General features: G+C 51.0%; 1 protein-coding gene across 1 annotated transcript in view; it reads left to right on the top strand.

The window, feature by feature from the left end:
• FRMD4B (FERM domain containing 4B) overlaps nucleotides 1-17,490 on the top strand; it is a 336,244-nt gene that overhangs the window by 94,300 nt on the left and 224,454 nt on the right. Inside the window, exon 2 of the mRNA XM_079795693.1 lies at nucleotides 15,235-15,390. The gene's annotated coding sequence lies outside the window, so the exon portion shown is untranslated. The remainder of the gene's footprint in view (nucleotides 1-15,234; nucleotides 15,391-17,490) is intronic.

Below are 17,490 nucleotides of genomic sequence, written 5' to 3'. Positions count from 1 at the left end.
GGCCTCACCCGGACCCAGGGGCGCGTGGCCTCTCCCGGGCCTGGGACCCAGCCTCACCCGGATCCAGGGGCACACGGCCTCGCCCGGACCCGGGATCTAGCTTCCCCCGGACCCAGGGGCGCGTGGCCACACCCGGACCCAGGGGCGCGTGGCCTCTCCCAGACCCAGGGTCGCGTGGCCTCACCCGGATCCAGGGGCCCACGGCCTCACCCGGATCCGGGACCCAGCCTCACCCGGATCCGGGGGCACACGGCCTCGCCCAGACCCAGGATTCAGCTTCACCTGGACCCAGGGGCGCATGGCCTCACCCGGACCCAGGGGCGCGTGGCCTCTCCCAGGCCTGGGACCAAGCCTCACCCGGATCCAGGGGCCCACGGCCTCACCCGGATCCGGGACCCAGCCTCACCCGGACCCGGGACCCAGCCTCACCCGGATCCAGGGGCACACGGCCTCGCCCAGACCCAGGATTCAGCTTCACCCGGACCCAGGGGCGCTTGGCCTCACCCAGACCCAGGGGCGCGTGGCCTCTCCCGGGCCTGGGACCCAGCCTCACCCGGATCCAGGGGCACACAGCCTCGCCCGGACCCGGGATCTAGCTTCCCCCGGACTCAGGGGCACGTGGCCTCACCCGGACCCAGGGGCGCGTGGCCACTCCCAGACCCAGGGTCGCGTGGCCTCACCCGGATCCAGGGACCCATGGCCTCGCCTGGACCCGGGACCCAGCCTCACCCAGATCCAGGGGCACACGGCCTCACCCGGACCCGGGATCCAGCTTCCCCCGGACCCAGGGGCGCATGGCCTCACCCGGACCCAGGGGCGTGTGGCCTCACCTGGACCCAGGGGGTGTGGCCTCACCCAGGCCCAGGGGCGCGTGGCCTCTCCCAGGCCTGGGACCCAGCCTCACCCGGATCCAGGGGCCCACGGCCTCACCCGGATCCGGGACCCAGCCTCACCCGGATCCGGGGGCACACGGCCTCGCCCAGACCCAGGGTCGAGTGGCCTCACCCGGATCCAGGGGCCCACGGCCTCACCCGGACCCGGGACCCAGCCTCACCCGGATCCAGGGGCACACGGCCTCGCCCAGACCCAGGATTCAGCTTCACCCGGACCCAGGGGCGCTTGGCCTCACCCGGACCCAGGGGCGCGTGGCCTCTCCCGGGCCCGGGACCCAGCCTCACCCGGATCCAGGGGCACACGGCCTCGCCCGGACCCGGGATCTAGCTTCCCCCGGACTCAGGGGCACGTGGCCTCACCCGACCCAGGGGCGCGTGGCCACTCCCAGACTCAGGGTCGCGTGGCCTCACCCGGATCCAGGGACCCATGGCCTCGCCTGGACCCGGGACCCAGCCTCACCCGGATCCAGGGGCACACGGCCTCGCCCAGACCCAGGATTCAGCTTCACCTGGACCCAGGGGCGCATGGCCTCACCCGCACCCAGGGGCGCGTGGCCTCTCCCGGGCCTAGGACCCAGCCTCACCCGTATCCAGGGGCACACGGCCTCGCCCAGACCCAGGATTCAGCTTCACCTGGACCCAGGGGCGCATGGCCTCACCCGGACCCAGGGGCGCGTGGCCTCTCCCGGGCCTGGGACCCAGCCTCACCCGGATCCAGGGGCACACGGCCTCGCCCGGACCCGGGATCTAGCTTCCCCCGGACCCAGGGGCGCGGGGCCACACCCGGACCCAGGGGCGCGTGGCCTCTCCCAGACCCAGGGTCGCGTGGCCTCACCCGGATCCAGGGGCCCACGGCCTCACCCGGATCCGGGACCCAGCCTCACCCGGATCCGGGGGCACACGGCCTCGCCCAGACCCAGGATTCAGCTTCACCTGGACCCAGGGGCGCATGGCCTCACCCGGACCCAGGGGCGCGTGGCCTCTCCCAGGCCTGGGACCCAGCCTCACCCGGATCCAGGGGCCCACGGCCTCACCCGGATCCGGGACCCAGCCTCACCCGGATCCGGGGGCACACGGCCTCGCCCAGACCCAGGGTCGCGTGGCCTCACCCGGATCCAGGGGCCCACGGCCTCACCCGGACCCGGGACCCAGCCTCACCCGGATCCAGGGGCACACGGCCTCACCCAGACCCAGGATTCAGCTTCACCCGGACCCAGGGGCGCTTGGCCTCACCCAGACCCAGGGGCGCGTGGCCTCTCCCGGGCCCGGGACCCAGCCTCACCCGGATCCAGGGGCACACGGCCTTGCCCGGACCCGGGATCTAGCTTCCCCCGGACTCAGGGGCACGTGGCCTCACCCGGACCCAGGGGCGCGTGGCCACTCCCAGACCCAGGGTCGCGTGGCCTCACCCGGATCCAGGGACCCATGGCCTCGCCTGGACCCGGGACCCAGCCTCACCCAGATCCAGGGGCACACGGCCTCACCCGGACCCGGGATCCAGCTTCCCCCGGACCCAGGGGCGCATGGCCTCACCCGGACCCAGGGGCGTGTGGCCTCACCTGGACCCAGGGGCGTGTGGCCTCACCCAGGCCCAGGGGCGCGTGGCCTCTCCCAGACCCTGGGGCGCGTGGCCTCACCCGGACCCAAGTGCGCGAGGCCTCACCCGGACCCGGGACACAGCCTCTCCCAGATCCAGGGGCATACAGCCTCACCCGGACCCAGGATACAGCTTCACCCGGACCCAGGGGCATGTGGCCTCACCCGGACCCAGGTTCGCGTGGCCTCTCCCAGACCCAGGGTCGCGTGGCCTCACCTGGGTCCAGGGTAGCACGGCCCCACCCGGACCCAGGTACCAGCCTCACCTGGACCTAGGGGCGCATAGCCTCACCTGGACCCAGGGGGGCGGCCCCACCTGGACCCGGGACCCAGCCTCACCCGGACCCAGTTCCCAGCCTCACCCAGACCCAGGGGCGCACGGCTTCACCCGGATCCGGGACCCAGCGGGGTTTCGTCTTCTTGATCCCAATTCCTGTTGGTCAATTCCCTCTCAGGAATTCCTTCGGCCATTTTCTCAGAGCTCCAGGGCAGCCGCCGCAGAACTCGTTGGGCGGCGGGCTCGGCGAAGCTCCGGTGTGCCCGGTGCGCGGCGGTGGGCTGGTCCGGGTTGGCTGCGTCGGCCCTTGGGTCTGCAGCAGTGGCCGGTCGCCGAGCATGCGCACCTGGCCGCTTCCGGGGCGTTGAGATTCTTGAAGGACTCGGAGGTCAGCAAGCGCGGAGTCTCCCACCCCATGTCTCCCAGGGGCTCGTCTGTCCGTGCTCGGCAGCGAGTGGAGCCTTCCCCTCAGCCGGAGACCGCCGGGGGAACTGCGCCGAGCATGTTGCAGGCCGCCATTGTGTCGCCTGAGCCGTAGTTCTTAAAGTGTGGTCTTTGGGTCACCGGCATCAGCTTCATCCCGCGTACCCCTCTCTTTTATTCTAGTTGTAGAGCATCTGCTCAGTCAGCCCTCCAGTGGTTCTGGATGGTGTCTGCTCTGCTCTCCCGTCGTAGTCTCAAAATTGTTGTGGTAGGCAACAATCAGGCTTCTGCCCTATGCCTCCATCTTGGTCCTCCTTTGTATAGTTAAGTCTTGATTGTTGTTGGTGTCACTGGGAGGAATTGTCCTCCAGGCCAATTGGCTGTGCGGACCCTCTGTGTCTATAAAGGAAGAGTTGCTGTGCGGGCGACACGTTTATGGGCCGGGTCTTGGTGCAGCAAGGCTTTGGCGCTCACTGAGTCTGCCTCTTGAATGTGTCCCTTATGCGAGTGGTTGAAATCTGGTGTCATCTCACACCGACCACTAGATGCCCTCGTTTCTGGGTCTCCAATGGAGTGTAAGTCAGCTACTGCCTGAGGCCACTCAGCAGGAATTACAGCATCCCTTATATTCGTGACCTGTTTCGGTGTCTTCCCCTTTTGGCTGCCTCCCTATCACTCAGCTTCCCCAATCTCCCTAGGTGGTCGCTCTTGATACCACCCTTTGTGGGCTGAGTGCAAAGTCTTGGTGTTGTTAAGCCTTGATTGCTGTTGGTACACTGGGAGGATGTGACCTCCAGTCCAATTGGCTGTGAGGGTCAGCTGTGTCTATGCCGGGAGACAGCCCCATTCAACTAGACTTGCAAAATTGTAAAAGCCTCTGTGCTCAGCTTGGATGGGGCGGAGTTACAGGGTGGAGCCTACAGCCTTGGCTTCCCGTCAGCCCCGCCCTATGAGGTTCCTGTGTCTCAGTGTCCCTCTGTACTCCCAGCAAACACCTCTGAGAGAAAAGCGCCCTGGAGTTTCGCGCGCTGCCAAACAGTCTAGTCTCTCCCCCAATGAATCTGGATTCCCAGATTCTCGCTCGGAACTGGGTTTCCGTGTAGTCGGAACTGGGGCTCACCACAGTCTGGCGCTTTTGTCTCCTTCCCACCAGGGCAATCCAGCGGCACGGTCAACAGACCATCCTCTGCGCACCATCCCGTGTGCACCTCCGGTGCTCTGCCTTTCGCCGCTTCTCTGCATTTCTGCCTTACAGCCCAGTTTTCCCCAGTATGAGCCTGGCTTCCCCGGGTCTTTCCCAGAACTGGGGTTCCGTGCAGTTGGAACTGGGGTTCAGCACGGTCCGGAGCTTTTGTCTCCTTCCCGCTAGGGCAATCCAGCAGCACAGGCAACAGTCCCTCCTCTGCGCACATTCCTGTGCGTGGCTCCGTTGCAACTCCTCTGTGCCTCCGCCCCACAGCCCAGACTCCCCCAGCATGAGCCCGGCTTCCCAGGGTTTCGCCTGGAACTGGGGTTCAGTGCAGTCGGAGCTGGAGTTCAGCACAATCTGGCGCTTTTATCTCCTTCCCGCCAGAGAACGCCAGCCAGGCTGTCAGCCGCCCCTTCCTCTCCGGCTCCGTTCTCCCCGCACGCGCGCGGGCTCGTGTCTCTGCCCGTGTCTCCATACCTCAGGCTTTTACAGCTTCTCTGATTTTCCTTGAGGTTTTCTCTTTTCTTCTAGTTGTGGGCATTTCAGTCAGCCAGCTTTCCTGTGGTTCTGGATGATGTCCGTTTTGACTTTTAGTTGTATTTTTGAAATTGTTGTGCCAGGCTGTAGGTTAGGTGTTTAACCTATGTCGCCATCTTGGTTTCTCTCCCTTTTCATTTCGATAGTGGTTTCTTTTGCTAGGCAGAAGCTTTGTATTTTTATGTAAACCTCATTTGTTTAATTTTTCCTTAATTTCCATTGTCCTAGGAGATGTATTGTTAAACATACTGCTACGAGAGATGTCTGAGATTTTGGTGCCTATGGTTTCTTCTAGGACTTTTATGGTTTCACGTCTTACATTTAAGTCTTTTATCCATTTTGTGTTTATTCTTGTATATGGTGTAAGTTGGTGGTCTAGTTTCATCTTTTTCCATGAGTCTATCCAGTTTTCCTAACACAATTTGTTGAAGAGACTATCTTTACTCCATTGTATGTCTTGTCTCCTTGTCAAATATTAATTGACCATAATGGTATTGGTCAATTTCTGGGGTCTCTGTTCTATTCCATTGGTCTATATGCCTATTCTTGTGCCGGTACTAGTTGCTTTGTAATATAGTTTGATATCTGGTATTGTGATCCTTCCAACTTTATTCTTCTTTCTCAAGATTGCTGCAGCTATTCAGGATATTTTATGGTTCCATATAAATTTTTTGGAGTATTTGTTCTAGTTCTGTGAAGTATGTCATTGGTATTTTAATCGGGATTCCATTGAATCTATAGATTTCTTTGGGTAGTGTGGACATTTTAATGATTTTAATTATTCTAATCTACAAACATGGTATACTCTTCCATTTTTTTGTATCTTTTTCTATTTCTTTTTAAAATGTCCTATATTTTTCAAGTATAGGTCTTTTACCTCCTTGGTAGAGTTTATTCCTAAGTAGCTTATTTTTTTGTTGTAATGGTAAATTGGATTGTTTTTTTAGTTTCTCTTTCTGAGAGTTCATTATTGGTGCATAAAAGTGCCATCGATTTCTGGGTGTTGATTTTGTATCCTGTTACCTTGCTGAATTTATTTATTTATTAAGTCTAGTAGTTTCCTGGTGGAGTCTGTAGGGTTTTCTATGTACAATATTATGTCATCTGCGAATAATGACAGCTTTACTTCCTCCTTTGTTTCTTCTTCATGTCTGATTGCCATGGCTAAGAGTTCCATTACTATATTGAATAAGAGTAGTGAAAGGGGACATTCTTGTCTTGTTCTTAAGGGAAACTCTTTTAGTTTTTGCCCATTGAGTATGATGTTAGCTGTAGATTTGTCATATATGACCTTTATTATGTTGAGGTATGATCCCACTTTGCTGAGAGTTTTTATCAAAACAGGGTGTTGGGTTTTGTCAATTGCTTTTTCTGTACCTATTTATAGGGTCATGTTATTTTTATCTTTCATTTGTTTTTGTGATGTATCATATTTATTGATTTGCAAATATTGTACCAGCCTTACATCACTGGAATAAAACCAACTTGATTATGGTGTATGATATTTTTAATATATTGCTGGATCTGATTTGCTAATATTTTGTTGAGGATTTTAGCATCTGTGTTCACTAGGGATATTGACCTGTAGTTTCTTTCTTTGTAGTGTCTTTATCTGGTTTTGGAGTTAGGATAATGCTGGCTTTGTAAAAAGAGCTTGAAAGTGTTCCTTCTTCTTGAAATTTTTTGAATAGTTTGAAGAGGATAGTTGTTAGTTCTTCTTTGAATGTTTGATATAATTATCCTGCAAATCCACCTGGTCCAAGACTTTCGTTTGCTGGGAGTGTTTTAATAACTGCTTCAATTTCCTCAGTTGTTATTGGCCTATTCAGGGTTTCTGATCTTCCTAATTGAGTTTTAGAAAATTGTATGTTTCTAGGAACTTGTCCATTTTGCCAAGGTTGTCTAGTTTGTTGTCATATACTTGTTTATAATATTTGCTTACAATTCTTTGTATTTCTGTGGTGTCTGTTGTTATATTGTCTCTTTCACTTTTGATTTTATTTATTTGGGTCCTCTCTCTTTGTTTTTTGTTTGTTTGTTTGTTTGTTTGTTTTTTATGAATCTGGCTAAGGGTTCATCAATATTTTCTATCTTTTCAAAGAAGCAACTCTTGGATTCATTGCTCTTTTGTATTTTTTTTTCAGTCTCTATGTCATTTATTTCCACTCTGATCTTTACTATTTCCTTCCTTCTACTTCCTCTAGGCTTTTCTTGCTGTTTTCTTTCCAATTTATTTAGTTGTAGGGTTAACTAATTTATTAGTGCTTGTTCTTGTTTCTTAAGGTAGGCCTGTAATGCTATGAACTTCCCTCTCAGGACTGCTTTTGCTGCATCCCATAGGTTTTGAGTGATTGTGTGTTCATTTTCATTTCTTTCCAGGAAGTTTTTATTTTCTTGCTTGATCTCATTGGTAACCCATTCATTGTTTAATAACATGCTATTTAGCCCCCATGTATTTGAGTGTTTTTGAGGTGTGATTTTTTTTATTGTAGTTGATTTCTAACTTCATGCCATTGTGATCTGAGAAGATGCTTGGTATGATATCAATCTTCTTGAATTTGTATAGACTTGTTTTGTGCCCTAACATGTGGTCTGTCTTTGAGAATGTTCCATGTGCACTTGAGAAGAATATATATTCTGTTGCTTTGGGGTGAAATGTTCTGTAAATATCGGTTAGAACCATGTGATCTAGTATGTCATTTAAAGCCTCTGTTCCTTGTTGATTTTTTTGTCTGGAAAATCTCTTCAGTGATGTCAATGGGGTATGAAAGTCCCCTACTATGACTCTATTGTTGTCTATCTCTCCCTTAAAGTCCTCTAGAAGTTTTTTATATATATTCAGGTTCTCCTGTATGAGGTGCATATATGTTTACAAAGGTTATATTTTCTTATTGACTCATTCCCTTTAATATTATGTAGTGGCTTTCTTTGTCTCTTGTTATGGCCTTTGTTTTGAAATCTATTTTGTCAGTATGAGTATTCCTACCCCAGCTTTTTTTTCCTTTCCATTTATATGGTATATTTTTTTCCATTTCTTCACTCTCAGTTCTTTTGCTCTGAGGTGAGTCTCTTGTAGACAGCATATATATGGGTCATGTTTTCTTATCCATTCAGTCACCTTATGTCTTTTGATTGGAGCACTTCATCCATTTACATTTAAGGTTATTATTGATAGATACTTATTTATTGCCATTTTAATTTTCTCTATGCCAAGATCATCTCTCTCTCCTTTTCTTCTTATTAAAGCAGTCCCTTTAACATTTCTTGAATTGCTGGTTTGGTGGTAATGTACTACTTGAACCTTTTCTTTTCTGGAAAGCTTCTTATTTCACCATCAATTTCAAATGACAGCTTTGCTGGAAATGGTAGTCTTGGATTCAGTTCTTTGCTTTTCATTACTTTGAATACTTCATGCCATTCCCTTCTGGCCTGAAGTGTTTCTATTTAGAAGTCAGCTAACATTCTAAAGAGTACTCCTTTGTAGGTAACTTTCTGTCTCTCTCTTGCTGCCTTTAAGATTCTTCCTTTGTCTTTAACGTTTGCCATATTAATTATTAGGTGTCTAGGTGTGGGTACTTTGAGTTCATCTTGATTGTTACTTTCTGTGCCTCCTGAACTTGTGTGACTTTTTTCTTGGAGAAGTTTTTTGTCATTATTTCTTCAAACAGGTTCTCTGTTCCTTACTCCCATTCTTCCCTTTCTTGTGGGAATTCCTATGATGTGGATGCTGTTACTTTTAGTGTTATCTCATAGCTCCCTTAAATTATCCTCTTGCTTTTTAATTCTTTTTTCTATTTGCTACTCTAATTGGGTATTTATTTCTATCCTCTGCTTCATCCAATCTACTTTTAATTCCTTCCAGTATGTTCTTGATGTCAGATATTCATTTTGGTCTGGTTCTTGTTCATGGTTTCCATTTCCTTTCTTGTGCTGTTCTAATTTGCATTAAGTTTCTTAACCATATTTATAACCATTGCTATGAATTCTATGTCTGATAGGTTGCTTGCCTCCATTTCATTTAGTTCTTTTTCTGGAGACTCCTCTTTTTCTCATGGGGTGTTTCTTTGTCTCCCCATTTTAGCTATCTCTTTGTATTTGGTTTCATGTATTAGATAGAATTGTTATGTCTCCCAGTCTTTGTGGGGTGGCCTTATGTAGAGGTGTCTAGCAGGGTCCAGTGGTGCAGTCTCCTTGATCTCCTGAGCTGGATGCTCTAGGAATGCCCCCTGTGTGCATTATTTGGGCTCTCCTGTTGTAACTGGGACTTGACTATTGATGTCCTTTTCATGCGAGGGATCTCCCCTTCGACTTGCTGACAATGAGGCTTAACCCTAACCTCTTCATGCCAGCTATGATGCAGGTGCTGGCTGAACAGAACAAGGTATAATAGTACTGAACCAAAAACACTATGAAAATCAAGCTATGCAAAGCAACAACAGGAAAGACTATGAAGGAAAAAAGAAGAGAAAGCAAATCAAAGAAAAAATAAAAAGAATACTAAAAGACATGACACCAAAGACTTAGAGGGAATATAAAGAAAGATGGAGAAAGAAGAAGAGGGAGAAAAATGGCAATATGGGAACAAGAAGGAAGTTAAAAGAACTAGTATGGAAATGAAAAAGAAAAGTAAACAGAAAATAAATGAAATAATAATAATGAATTTAAAATGCAGCAACAGTGAATGTGTTAAGATATAGATAGGAAAAGTTAAGCAGAAGAAGAAAAGAGAGGAGAAGAGAAAAATAAAATAAAATGAGAAAAATTAATAATAACAATAAAAAGACAAAAATAGAATCAAAGGAAAGAGAAATTAGAGATATGTAAGAAAAAAGAGAAGAAAGAAAAAAGGGGAAAAAAACAAACAACAAAAACAAAATCCTCTCACACATACTTTTGATATTAGGTACCTGAGGGTCTGCTATTTGTGGAGCTCGCTGGATTTTGCTCTGATGTTGAATCTGGTCCCTTGGTATCTATCCTGGGCCTCCTGGGAGCTTCTCTGGTGCAGGTCACTGTGAGTCACTGTCCCTTTCTGGCCCTGGGCAGCCTGATTAAGGCCCAATAGTTGAAGCCCCTAGTATTCCAGCGGGCAGGGCCTGCTTTGAGTCTCACACCTTGAATTTCTGTTCTGAGCTGTTCTCCCTTCCCCCACGGAGATGGGCTCTGCGGGGGTATCCTGGTCTTGGCTGGGATGGTTTGGTCAGACTAGTGTTGGGGGTGGTGACAGTAGGAGGAGAGGCTGGGCACTTCCTCTCCTCCCAATGCCTCCGCCCTGCCTGGCTTGCTGGCACCTCTTCGCTGTCACCTGCAGGGACACAGATTTCTTGCCCTGGGCTGTCTCCCTTACCTCAGTCACTGCTGGTCGGGTCAGAAGCAGCTGTTCTGCCAGGAAAGAGGGCACCTCCCCTGTGTTCAGGTGAGCAGGGCTGATCCTCTTTCCTGGTCCTACTGCCCAGTCCATTTTCTGCTCACCAGCATGAGTTCCCACAGATCCGCAGCCTCTTCAGTCTCCTCAGGTCCTGGGTTCTAGTAGGTCCAGAGCAGGGGAGGCCACGCCCACCTCCCGGCCTTCAGCGTGGGTCCTGCCCTGAGCCTGGCATGGAGCCAGCAGCTGGGCTCTGGGGCGGCGGTGGCAGCTCAGTGGCGGTGGTGATGGGTGACTCCTGCTGAGTCAGTGGCAGCCACGCGTGTCCAGGCCGGGTGCCCTCGGAGGGCGGTGTCCTCGGAGGGTGCACGGGGTCTGGGATGTGTCCTGGGACCGTGCAGGATCTAGGCCAAGGGTGCGCGTGAGTTTGGGCCCAGCAGTGCGAGTCCAGGTGGTGGTGAGGCCGGGCGCCTAGCTGCTGCCGCTCCTGCAGTCTCTCCCGAGGACCTTGTAAGACTTTCCCGATGGTGGGTCTCCAAGCTGGAGCCGTGTGGGGGAGCAGCTGCAGCCCCGGGTCAGGAGAGCCCAAACCTCCCGCCCCTGAGACTCCCGTGCACGATCTGACACACACCCACACACGCGCACATGCACATGCACACACGCATGTCCGCACACTCGCCCTCGCACTCACCTCCTCACTCACATTCTCTCCCTCACCCTGGTCCTGCTGGCCACCATGTTCTCAAGAGCAAATTTAACTTCAGTGAATTCAAGAAGCGAGTGTGCGATGCTTCCCTGAATCTCCCATTCCCTGCTTTATCTCCATTTCTTCAAGCATCTTACCATGCCCAGAGTGACTCTGTTATTTTTAACATACATGTCTTTTTATTTATTTTTTATTTTTTATATATTTTTATTGATTTCAGAGAGGAAGGGAGAGGGAGAGAGATAGAAACATCAATGATGAAAGAGAATCATTGATTGACTGCCTCCTGCACGCCCCCCACTGGGGATAGAGCCTGCAACCCGGGCATGTGCCCTTAACTGGAATCAAACCCGGGACCCTGGAGTCTGCAGTCGACACTCTATCCACTGAGCCAAACCAGCTAGGGCATCTATGTGTCTTTTTATGTGCGTGGCCCATAAGGCCAGTTGTTTCATAGAATTGCTCAAAGAAAACGTCAGTTGTCACTGTGGAGGGAAAGTGGCCGTGGATGATGCTGCGGTGGTGGGCTGCACCAGGCACTTTCCCGAGGGGATATCAGAGTTAATTTTGACCACACACAGTTTCCGTTTGAGCTGCCTTTAGAAACTCCTTCCCACGTAAGATGCAATTTTACTATATGTCTTCCCCTTGAAGTTTGAAAATGTATGTTTTCAAGACCCTAAGAAATCCTACAATAAAAGAACCCTGATTGACAGTTTAAATCAGAAGTTGGAAAACTATCTCTTTGAAGGCTTGATTATAAATACTTTATCGCCCTGTGCCAATAAAACGTTACTTACAAAAACAAGCAGCAGGCTGTATTTGACTTACAGGCAGTTTACTGACCCCTGGTTTAGACTAGTGAAAAAGTTTATTTAATTTTGGCCCTTCCCTCCTTTAAAAAAAAAACCCCAAAAAAACCTAAAACTTATCGTAGAGACCTGGTTTCCTGAATTCAGGTAGTAGGGGCTTTCACCTTCCTGGGGACACTGAAGGTGGTGGCATGGGCTGGGATTTCCTGTGGCACCAAAACCAGTTATGAGGTGGGTGTTCTGGGAGGAATTGTGTTCTCCCAAAATTCCTGTGTTGGAGTCCTAACCTCTGGTACCTCAGAATGTGACTATAGCGAGACAGGGTCTTTGAAAGGGTGATGATGCCAAAAGGAGGCTCTTAGTGTGGGCCCTGGTCCAATCTGACTGGTGTCCTTATCGGAAGAGGACATGTGGACACAAAAAGAGCCTCCAGGGATGTGCACGCTCGGAGAAAAGACCCTGTGAAGGGGCAGAGGAGGGCAGCCGTCTGCAAGCCCAGGAGAGAGGCCCAGGGAAATGAGCCCACCCGCACCTTATCTCGAACTCCCAGCCTCCAGACTGTGAGAAAATCAGTGTCTCTTAAGCCAGAGTCTGTGGTAAGTTATGTGGTAGCTGAGCAAACTAATACAGTGGGTGATCATAACTCACCCTAACTCAGTGAGACCTTGAACTTCGTTGCTCATCCTCAGGTACCTAATATCACAAGTATCTTCCACAGAATGTTATGGGTGAAGCTCTAATTGCATTTGCATATATAGCATTTTCAAAGATCTTGTGATGTATCAGAATCATTGTAGAATATGTTCCCATAATGCTCTTCGCTCTCTTCCTTTCTTTAGTCTCCTTCCAAGTACTCTCCGTTCTGTTTCTGGTCCTGGGCTCTGGGTTTTCAGAGACGCACACTCCTGTGTTATTGGCTGCCCCTCACAGCAGGGAGCCGGTGTGCAGGGGTGGTGGGATCGGATAACTCACTAGCTGTGTGTAACCTTCGATAAGGCATCGTGTTTCCCCGACTCAGTTTCCTCATCTTCGGGATGCGACGATACCTACATGTGTTGGTTTTCCAGGAGCGCTAGCGGCTCTGTAGTGCTGCGCTCAGACACTGGCTCAGGCTGGGCGCCCAGTAGCTGGTGGCTTTCCTGGGCAACCGGGAGCTATGTTTGCTTGTGTTTCTCCCGTGTGGTCTCAGCTGGCATCAGCTGTGCAGTGTTGGTTAACACAGCTAAGAAAGCAAAGGACTAGCTAGTTGTTTACACATGATGTGGACGCGGTGTGTCGTACAAGGCTTAACCCCTCAGGAACCAGACGACAGTTGTGGAGAGGTGGGTCAAAGAAGCAGAAAACCTGCTGAGTCATCGCAGGGCCCATCTTCCCTGTGCAACCTTCTGTGGGTCACTTAGTCTCTTTCTGAGCCTCTATCTTACCTGTAAAGCTGAGGCTTGGACTACAACATGCCTCTACTATATTCCTTCTAAGCCCAGCGCTTTATCTATAAGTCGTGGGAATACAAAGGATGACTGGGTGTGAGAGGTCTTCATTCTGATTTAGTACTACCCAAACCACTACCCACCTCCATGACTACACTTGATTAGCATTAGATTTCAGTATTTAAATTTAATTTTGTTAACATTTTAGTGTTTAATTTAAAATACCTAACATAAAATTAGCCTCTTAGTAGCTTTAAGAGTTACTTTCCTCCTAAAAGGATGATGAAAAATATTGCCTACCACCTGACAACAAAACTCCTGACCTGCACCAGCTCTCACTGTAGCTGAGCTCATTGAACACCTGGTTTCTGTTAGAAAAATGGGCTTGTCCTGTGGCATCAGTAAGGAGCGAGCGGGCAACGGGCCGCGCCCCAGTCGTCCTGAGTTCTTTGTGCCTCCTCCACCATCTTCCGCCTCATCTCCCCAGCCTCATCTAGGGAACATTGAGGGCCAAATGGGATGGGGCAGGGAGCAGGTGCCCACATGTCTGCTGCTCTGCCCCTTCTTGTCCAGTGGGAGCAGGTGCACACACCTGTTCTGCCCCTTCTTGTCCAGTGGGAGCAGGTGCACACACCTGTTCTGCCCCTTCTTGTCCAGTGGGAGCAGGTGCACACACCTGTTCTGCCCCTTCTTGTCCAGTGGGAGCAGATGCACACACCTGTTCTGCCCCTTTTGTCCAGTGGGAGCAGGTGCACACACCTGTTCTGCCCCTTCTTGTCCAGTGGGAGCAGATGCACACACCTGTTCTTCCCCTTTTGTCCAGTGGGAGCAGGTGCACACACCTGTTCTGCCCCTTCTTGTCCAGTGGGAGCAGGTGCACACACCTGTTCTGCCCCTTCTTGTCCAGTGGGAGCAGATGCACACACCTGTTCTGCCCCTTTTGTCCAGTGGGAGCAGGTGCACACACCTGTTCTGCCCCTTCTTGTCCAGTGGGAGCAGATGCACACACCTGTTCTGCCCCTTTTGTCCAGTGGGAGCAGGTGCACACACCTGTTCTGCCCCTTCTTGTCCAGTGGGAGCGGGTGCACACACCTGTTCTGCCCCTTCTTGTCCAGTGGGAGCAGGTGCACACACCTGTTCTGCCCCTTCTTGTCCAGTGGGAGCGGGTGCACACACCTGTTCTGCCCCTTCTTGTCCAGTGGGAGCAGGTGCACACACCTGTTCTGCCCCTTCTTGTCCAGTGGGAGCAGGTGCACACACCCGTTCTGCCTCTTCTTGTCCAGTGGGAGCAGGTGCACACACCCGTTCTGCCCCTTCTTGTCCAGTGGGAGCAGGTGCACACACCTGCTCTGCCCCTTCTTGTCCAGTGGGAGCAGGTGCACACACCTGCCTCCTCTTACTCAGTGCTGACACACTGCTGTCCGTGAAACAGCTTGAGCCTGCAGTTGACAAGGGAGAAGTAAATGCTCTTCCAGACTTAGAAGACTCCTGGGGGAAAGCGGTCTCCTCTGCCTTTGTAGGGAGAATCACAGATACATATAAATGAGTTCCTTAGGGCGCAGTACACCCAATTTCATCAGCATTCATGGCCTGCCTTTCATTCTCTCTACAACTGACATCTTTTGGAACGGGATTAGGGAGTTCAACCCTGGTTTGAGTCATTCTGAAATGGGATTCTGACCGGATGTTTCATTGATTTCACCCACGGCCCTGATTTTACTGACTGCAGATAACTTTTAGTGCTTCAGAGTCTCCTCCTGCGGAGAGAAATCTAGCACCATGTGTTCAGTGAAATGCATATGTAAGAAGCCAAGGTGGTATCAGATCTTTAGTTGTTAAGGAAAATAGCCTCCATTTCGCCTGCATTCTGCGGCAGCTCTATCCTAAATTTCATCTAATTAGGTGAAGTCCTAAAACTGTGATTAAATGGTAGGCAGCCAGGGGAACATTAGAATAAGTCAGAAGTGTCGCTGACCTGAGCTTCCTCCTTCTCCCCTCCGTGTCCACAGAAATGAAGGTGCTGTGTCCCTGTGTCCCAGACGTGGATGAGCAGTCCAGAAGAAAGAATGTGTGAAAGGAAAAGATGACACCTGTCATGGCAAACAAAATCCGAAGATTATTACTGTGAACGCAGAGGAAGGCAAGAGAACACTCACAGGTCCAAGGTAAGTGGACATCTCTGGAAACACTGAACTTGGGTGCGTCAGAAGGGGAAAGGGCTTGTGTCCGTGTGCATTGACCTGTCAAGTGGGGCAGGATCTACCGTCAAAATGTTTGTGTTACTAGCAATGAGGAAGAAAATTAGTAAATACATTTAGTCCCCTACTCTCCAATAAAAGCTAAATGCCCCAAAGTTGAGTAATATAGACTTAAATTTTATAAAAGAGTTTTCTTCACAAAGAGCAAAACAAACAAATGAACAAAACAATGTACTAACTATACTGTGCATGGACTTGTTTCCTATATTTCCAATGTTTTATATACACGTTTGTACTTTGTTTTCTTTTGATTCGCAGTTGAACACTTGACCAGCTCAAGTCCAGTGGACAATTGAGCAAAGCCAATGGTTGCTTGGCTCTGTGTGTTGTTCAGACTCTTACTGATTTAGGTACTTTGAGAAGCATTGGGGAATTTAGACTTAAGTGATGTAGAATCTTCTTAAATTACAGCAAATCCTCGAATAATGCCATTTTCATTCAATGCCATCTATAATAATAAAAGCATAATAGGCTAATTAGACTGGACAGCCGAACGACCTGCTGGATGTCCTTCTGGATGAAGTTGCGGTGGCGGGGACAGAGGCAGAGGTGGTTAGGGGTGATCAGGCAGGCAGGTGAGCAGTTAGGGGCAATCAGGCAGGCAGATGAGCAGTTAGGGGTGATCAGGCAGGCAGGTGTGTAGTCAGGGGCAATCAGGCAGGCAGGTATGCAGTTAGGGGCAATCAGGCAGGCAGGCAAGCAGTTAGAGGCGATCAGGCAGGCAAGCAGGTGAGCGGTTAGGGGCAATCAGGCAGGCAGGCAAGTGGTTAGGGGCAATCAGGCAGGCAGGCAGAGTGGTTAGGGGCAATCAGGCAGGCAGGCAGAGGCGATTAGGGGTGATGAGGCAGGAAGGCAGAGTGGTTAGAGGCAATCAGACAGTCAGGCTGGTGAGCGGTTAGGAGCCAGGGGTCCCAGATTGCGAGAGGGTGCAGGCTGGGCTAAGGGACACCCCGCTTCCCCCCTGCCCACCCCGCCCCCCGCCGCCATGCAAGAATTTCGTGCACTGGGCCTCTAGTTTCATTATAACCTTGGTAAGAAACAAAGTCGAGTCCTGGCAGGGCTCTGTGTGGAGCATGCACATTCTCCCCTCATCTGCATGAGTTTTCTCTGGGGACTCTGGTTCCTCCCATGTCCCAGAGCTGTGCACATTACGTTAGCTGGGGTAATTCCTTGTCCCAGTCTGAGTGAGTGTGCGTGAGTGAGGGCTGCACTGAAGGGACACCCTGTCCCTGGGGGTCCCGCCTGGTGCCCTGAGCTGCTGGGACAGGCCCCAGCCACCCATGATTCTGACCTGGAAAAAGTGGATTGGAGAAGAATTCTCTTGCTTTTAGTCATCTTTCTAAAATGTAGGTGTAGCTCACACTTACTTCAGTGTGTAGTATTAGAAGTGTTTGGGTCTTTATTTAGAAGTTTGGTGATATTTCTGTGTCCAGAAATATTCCATAGGAACTAAACTCTTGTTTATATCAATTAGCCTACAGGAAATTGGTTTCTTTACCATCATTTCCTGTAAAGTCAGTTTCCAAGAACCTATTGAGGAAGCCAGGTGCAAATCCGATCACCTGACTGCTGTCATGTGTGAGCCCTGGCCCTGGCCATGCTCTCTGGCCTCACTCAGCCCCGCTCACTCTCTCCTCCTTCCAGACCCTCCGCAACACCTACCCCAGCCCTTCCCTCTTGCAGCTTCACGCACACGACCCGGTGCAGCCTGGGCGCTCTCTCTGCCTTGCACCTCAACCTCTGCATGGCCTTGAACCTCAGGCTGGGCTTCCTCTCTGGCTCCCTGCCAAAAAGGGCCTCTCTGTGAGGTTATCACCCACAATATCGCCTCTCAGGCATTCTCGTCAATGTGCCTGGGACAGCCTGTGTGTCCGGGCAGGCAGCATGCGGAATTTCTCACCTGCGTCAGGCTGACGGCTTGGTTATTCAAGGTGGGTGTCAGGGAGGACAGAGCGCCCTGAGGGCCGAGGGTAGCCACTCAGGGACCCATCCCAGAGCCTCGTCTTT

This window comes from Cnephaeus nilssonii, assembly GCF_951640355.1.
Source record: "Cnephaeus nilssonii genome assembly, chromosome: 17".
In the NCBI taxonomy this organism is placed as follows: domain Eukaryota; kingdom Metazoa; phylum Chordata; class Mammalia; order Chiroptera; family Vespertilionidae; genus Cnephaeus; species Cnephaeus nilssonii.
This window is presented reverse-complemented; position numbering and strand designations above follow the sequence as displayed.